The sequence below is a fragment of the Lithobates pipiens genome, unplaced genomic scaffold, assembly GCF_037356315.1.
Source record: "Lithobates pipiens isolate NorthernLeopardFrog02 unplaced genomic scaffold, aLitPip1_a1.2 Scaffold_25, whole genome shotgun sequence".
In the NCBI taxonomy this organism is placed as follows: domain Eukaryota; kingdom Metazoa; phylum Chordata; class Amphibia; order Anura; family Ranidae; genus Lithobates; species Lithobates pipiens.
The window spans coordinates 131,546,011-131,552,998 of NW_027507787.1; positions in this window are offsets into that span (position 1 = coordinate 131,546,011).

The following is a 6,988-nucleotide window of genomic DNA, read 5'->3' on the forward strand; positions in this document are numbered from 1 at the left end:
CGGCTTGCTGAGAGGGTGAGCCAACTACTGGTCCAGATATCTGGATGGATCGATCCAGCACCTAGACCATGTGAGTGACGTCAGCCGACAACTGACATTAGCCTGCTGTCAGCTGAAAATAGGTCATAAGAGTGCAGAATGAATTGCATTCCTATGATCCATAGGAGAGGTATGGCCAAACAAGTTTTGGGCATTCTTCTCCTTTAAGGAAGAACCAACTTTACATCACACTGGGGAAATTTGAGTTTGAACAAAACCAGATTTCATTTCTTAGGATATATTATTTCTCTAGAAAGTGTGAGTATGGTTCCTGAGAGGATCAAAGCAGTGGTGGATCGGCCTGCCCCTAGAAGCATTAAGGAAATACAACGATTTGTTGGATTGGCCAACTTCTGCAGAAAATTCATCAGAAACTTCTCTAAGGTGATTGCACCAATTACACAGCTGACAAAGAAAGGGATGCCCTTTGTTTGGTCACTTGATGCACTAACTGCCTTTAGTAAGCTAAACACTTTTTTAATTTATGCACAAATATTGGTGCATCCCAATCCTGAACTACCTTTATCGTGGAAGTGGATGCTTCAGACTCAGCCATGGGAGCTATCCTTTCTCAGTGAAGAGGAGAAAAGATTCATCCTTGTGCTATTTTTTCAGCTGAAAGGAATTATGACATTGACAATAAAAAGTTGCTGGTAATGAAGGAAGCCTTTTCTGAATGAAAGCATCTGCTGAAAGGACCTCACTGATCATAAAAAAATGGAATTCATTCCTTCTGCCAAGAGATTGTCTTCTGGACAAGTTTGTTGATCTCTCTTCTTTTCCAGGTATAGTTTTATCATTTTGTATTGACCTGGGTGAAGGAATGGTAATGTTGTCTGAGAATTTCCAGGAAGGCGACTCTGAATATACAATCCTATCTCAAAAGAACTTCCTAGGAGTCACAAGTTCCAGAACATTCTTTAGTCTCCTCAAAGAGGGATATGAGAACCTTGAGTACAAGAATGAAGCCCTCTGGTTGGTTCAAGCCCTCTGGTTGGTTCATGAATTGCTGGGCATTTTGGGGTTGCTAAGATGGAAGAACATTTATCACATTCCTTTTGGTGGCCTGGTTACAAGAAAGATGTCAAAATGTATGTATCCTCATGTTTGATTTGTGCATGTAATACGACACCCTTAGCTTTTCCTTTGGGGTTGTTCCAGCCATCCCCTGTTCCATCAATTTATATGGACTTTGTGGTTGATTTACCACCCTCAAAAGAAATCACCACAATCTTGGTAGTTGTTGACCATCTCACTAGATGGCTCATTTTGTACCTGTTAAGGGTAGAAATGGTGGTTCTGGAAGTCTTTAAAATACACGAACTCCCTGATATGTCAGACAGAGAAGTACAGTTTACTTTTAAAAATTTGGAAAAGCTTTTGCTCAGCTTTTGCTCAGCTTTTTGAGTACTAATGAATATGTGCTCTGCTTAACTTCTCAAGGTCCTTTTTACTTAAAGTGGAGGGCCACCCTGAAAAAAAAATATATAAAAAATTACAAAAAAATCTAAAAAAAAAAAATGAAAAAAATTTTTTTTTTTTACTTACCAGAAGTGCCTGTTGCTAGGCACATAATCCTAATCTTCCTCTTCCTCCTCCGCGGAGATCTTCTTTCTTCTCTCCTCCGTGCGGCGTCTTCTGGGTAATGGGTCGCGCTGTGTTCTGGGAACTGTGTGTTCCAGAACACAGCGCGTCCCATTCACAAAGCGCTGCGTGACTCGCGCATGCGCAGTAGGAAACGGGCAGTGAAGCCGTAAGGCTCCACTGCCTGTTTCCCTTACAAGGAATGGCGGCGCCGGGACCCGAGAGCCGAGGGATGGGTCGGCCTCGGGCGGCCGACATCGCGGGCGCCCTGGACAGGTAAGGGGGCTGATTAAGTCAGCAGCTGCAGTGTTTGCAGCTGCTGACTTTTTTTTTTTTTTTAAACCGCCCTCCGCTTTAAACACCAAATATAATCTTGTTTTATTCCTGATCTCTCTCTCTCTCTCTCTCTCTACATAGTATCATAGTATACCTGGAAAGTAATATTCATAGGTAAAGTTGATCCAGGGAATATCCTATTGCCTCTTGGGGGATCAGAATGGATTTGTTCCCCTGCTGGAGCAAATTATATCATGCTTTGTTGGTTTATTTTTTTGCCTTCCTCTGGATTGACTGTGGGTATAGGATTGTGTATATACTGTGTGATAGTTATTTTTTTTCTTTCCCCCCCCCCCTTTTATTGGATGAACTAGATAGACTTGTGTCTTTTTCAATCAGACTAACTATATAACTAACATTACAGGAGATTCAGGAGACATTGATTGATACTTTGAAGGAGGCTCAGGAATGTTATAAAGAGGCCACCGACAGACATTGCAGGTCACTTCCTGCAAAGGCAGCGCCTAAATCCATGTAAAAAATACCAACAAGATACCACTGTAGGTTACATATATTGTGAATTAGAAAATTAAGAAAAAGACATTCAGTAAAACATGACCAAAGTAGTCTGAAATTCGAGAATCCCCATACCATGTGTAGAAATTTCTCTGTCTAACATGTGGCACTTATTGCGGACAGCGGAATGTAATTTGCCCATTTTGAACAGTCCTGCAGGGTTAATGTACACTCTATAAAAGTACCATAATTGAATAATCTTATCTCTCATGGATAAAAACATACCCAAATAAGAGGCAGAAAACCCCTTTCATTCTTGCTCACTTAGGTCTGGAATATCTGTTTTGCTTTCAATTTTAACTTGTTATTTGAAAGGAAGCAAGGGATACATTTTCAAAAATCATGCATGATGTGGTATTAATACCTATCTGCTAATCGATTGTACATTAGGTTAATTTTCCCCAAAGCATGAAAACTTGCCAACTCGATGTGTCAAAAGCAACTATCTCCTTTTAGTCGTACATTCAAAAACAACCCCATGTCTGGGACCAATCTGATTGGTCACAGCTGATCATGTGGTAAGAAGTCTCTGTCAGAGGCTCTTTATCATGATCGGAGATACGGCATGTCAGACTGACATGCCGCACTCGCGATCACCGCTCTGCGTGCCCCCAGGGGCGTGCACTGGCATATGATGACGTTATATGATGCCCAGTCAAGATAACAGAACCCCTTACCGAACATCAATCTGTTATAGGCCAGGCGTGAAGTGGTTAAACATAAAAAATAAACAACTCTCTTTTCTTGCTTAAAAAAATCTCCCCTCTCTTTACCTTTTTAAGTTCCCTGTTCCTTTCTCCTGATTTGCCCCTATATATTCCCTGTTACCAATAATAATATTTAATGCTGGCCCCTAACCCTCCATTGTGTTCTTATGATTACAACCCGTTGACCACTTAATTCCTCTCCCTATTGCCCATATAACCCAACCTACATATTTTGTATTAATGCAAGTTAATATATTCTTGTGTTTGTGTATTGTATTTTGTATCTCTTGTGACATATTATTATGTCCTCTTGTGTTCTTATATCCTTGTGGTTAAAATAATCCCTTTGTATTTATTCCCTGTGTCAACTTCCCCTTGTGTTCTTAAAAAAGCAAAAAACAAAAGAAATGTTCTTTATGCATTCACGTGTTTTCCGTGTTGACCCACACAATAACCCCCCCAAAAAAAAATCCAGCCTCCATATAATAAGAAAAAAAAAACAAAAAAAACAAAACAAAACCAAGAAAGACTTTCCTTCAAAATCCTATTCTCCCCCTAATATACACCCTTCCCCTTGTGTAAATAAATTACGTGATCCTGTATTCATATGTCCCTATTATCCCAAAAAATTTTTATATATCCCAAGGGGGAGAAAGAGGGAGAAGAAGAGGGCAAGGGGTGAGTGTTATTAAATGTAGGGCAGTCTCTCCGTATTAACTTATTAGTAGAATTGTTGACCACCTAATCACATTTTTCCCCTGAATACTTGGTTCCTTATCCTCTACTTCTACACTTTGTGAAAACAAGTGATCACAATTCTTATAAGATTAAAATAAAAAGGGGGGCCCCAATGAAAAGGGTAATTATCTGTCCTATCACTATCCACATAGATACCAATATAGACATAAATATCATCAACATATATACATGTATACCCTCCCCACAACCATTCCATATATTTTGCCCATACAGCCGGATTGTCCTGTCGCCTGGAATAGACTCAAAATCAGGGACCACAATAAATATATAGGCCTAAAAAAAAAAAAAAAAAAAAAAACCCTATCTCACCAAAAAACTAAATCTGAAGTTTTCCTCAAATCCCCCCTCAATATGTTGATAAGTCTGTCGATATTGTTTATGTTGCTGTGGCCTCTTTGTGGTTTGACATTTGAGGAAATAACTTCAGCCAGTCTGGGACCAAGAATGCTTCAATGGCCAAAAATCAAAAAAGCTCTGATAAGTCAACCCACGATCAAAGCAAAATGAAGAAGTGCCTTTTCGTATCAGAACTAAGAATGGAAATGTCCAACGATAGCTACCATCCAACTCTCGTACCCGTTCTAAAACTGGATGAAGCAGGACGCTGCACTGTGGCTATTGATAAATCAGGTAAAATCTTCAACTGCACCTCATTAAAGTCTATCGTTCTGCCTCTGATGCTTTCCTTGGTATAGCCTCCCTATATGCGAAGTAATATAAGCGGCATATTACATCACAAGGGTAGTTAGAATCCCTAGACTTGGGGTCCAACGCTCTGTGAACCCTATCGAGCTCCGGATTCAGGGGTATAGTATCCTCTAGCATTTTGTGCAAAATAGACTTTACCATATCCTGGAGATTTTCCTAGTCCGTAGCTTCTGGAATACCCCTGAGCCATAGATTATTATGACTTTGGTCCTCCAGGTCCTCCAACTGTAACTGTAGTGCCACTGTAGTATCCATCTGGTAGAGCCTATCTCTCTCCAGTACGGTCATCCTCTGCTCCAGAGTTTGTGATGTTGCCTCGCCATCTGTCAGGCGTTCTGACAGTGTTTGTAGTTCCCCGCACCAGCTGCAGCTCCTTATGATGTGCTTCTTCTACCTTGGAGATAAGAGCCTCTATATCTGCTCTGGGGGGGGGGGGGGGGGGTGCCTGTATAAGTGTCTATAAATTTTCCACCTTCAGACTTTCTGGCTCAACACAACACAAAATGTAAGCCAAGCTGGACCTAAGCAGCATTTCTAAATTGAAGATATTAACAATGCCATGTGTCAGGAACATTAAACTTTTGTTTCATTAGAAGAAATTATTTGAAAGTTTCCTGAAAGTACAATCAATGTACATGTTTCAGCTCTACTTTTGCACACTGGGGATCAAGTGGAACTGTTAAAATGCTCAGTTTCTGGTTACACAATAGGGTGATCAGGAGAGAAGATACAATATGGGTCAGTTGCACAATAGTTTGGGCACCCTGTTTGTAATAGCCAAAATGGAAGTAGTTGTATTTAGTGAAGAATATGCTACTGTATTTGACAGTGTGTCATAGGTGGAGACCTGTGGTTGCTGCTAAGTTGTTCAGTTGTGAGAATAGCCATCAGTGCACCTACACCAACTGTGTACACAGCAGTTATTGATCATGCCCCTGTGCAGAACCAAGACTGTGCACGAGCGCTCGTTCTGGGAGGCTGTACAGGACATCCTTCCAGAACAATGCTTGTCCAGCTCAGCTCTACATATGCATTGGCAAGGCAGCTAAATAATTAACCAAGATTTTAATCAGAATTTTGGCTTGGCAATCAATACGATTAATGCTTCCTTCATAGAGGGTGAAAAGAGCTCCTTTTGTGAACCACTATCTACCCAGCCCCAGGTTTTTTTTTTCCAATTTCCTCCTTAGTAATGGGAGAAGGTGGGCTAAGATAGAATAACATGTCAGCAGGTTCATAGTGGACCTGCATTTTGTAGAGCTTTCTGTAAAAATACAGGAAGACACCCACCATATTCCCATTAATGGTTTTGTATGTCATGGTTCGCATCATGAATTCTAGGTATGTAAAAAGAATTTGCTCTGCTTTGGCCAGAAAAATAAGGAGGTGACCATTTTTTTCACTTACTTCCAAAATGTGCTGCACTTGATAAAGAAGGTGTTTTTGCCTGCAATGCAGCTGAGGACAGAGTTAGTATATACACTTTATTTGCCTGAAACTGTGCTCATGCTTGGTATATTTTCTCTCTACTGCCTTTCCTAGAAGCACATGCCACATTTGTAGTTAACCATAGTATTATTTAACAAAAAAAAAGGGGTCCGCTCATCAGCTGTGATGGAAGGACATCTGGAACCACCATGGAGCACAGAACAGGGAGTGACGTCACACCCGGGATGATCCTTTGTGTAGGTAACTCATTTCAGAGTGCCAATCAGCTCCTTTGTCAAAAGAGGTTTGACAAAGGTGGTTCTGGGTGTCCTTCCATCACAGCCGATAAGCAACAGCCTGGCTCATCCACCAATGCAGTTCTGCTACTGCTGCTGACATCCAAGCTCATTGTGAGGATGATCCATACATAGATTCTGCTGCTGTTACATTACAATACAGACATTCCTACTTGTGGATTGATGTGAGTGCACATTTAGCTGCCTATTAAAAGCTGTTTTTATACTGGCCCTATTTAATGGTGGTGCGTTGCAGCGGGCCCGTTCCCCATTGAAAACGTCATGTATGACGAAACGCGTATGGGAGGGCACGCTGTGACGTCACCACGTGTTACGAGAGGAGGACGGGCTCTCGTTTTTGCCGGCCGGCTTGTTTTTATGTGTGAATACTCTTGGTTTTATGTAAGTGCATTTCTATTATAATTAAACGAGTACTAAAGTTTTTTACACTATGGGAAACTTCTTTCTTTCTATATTCTGAACGTGCATTTTGGGTACTAATGAAAATGCGGAGCGGCATGAGAATCCTCAATATATGGATCATTTGTTCCTGATTGGCAAAGTGTTTGGTGAAGGCAAGGAGCTGTCAGTGGCTTGAGATCATAAACGATCCTT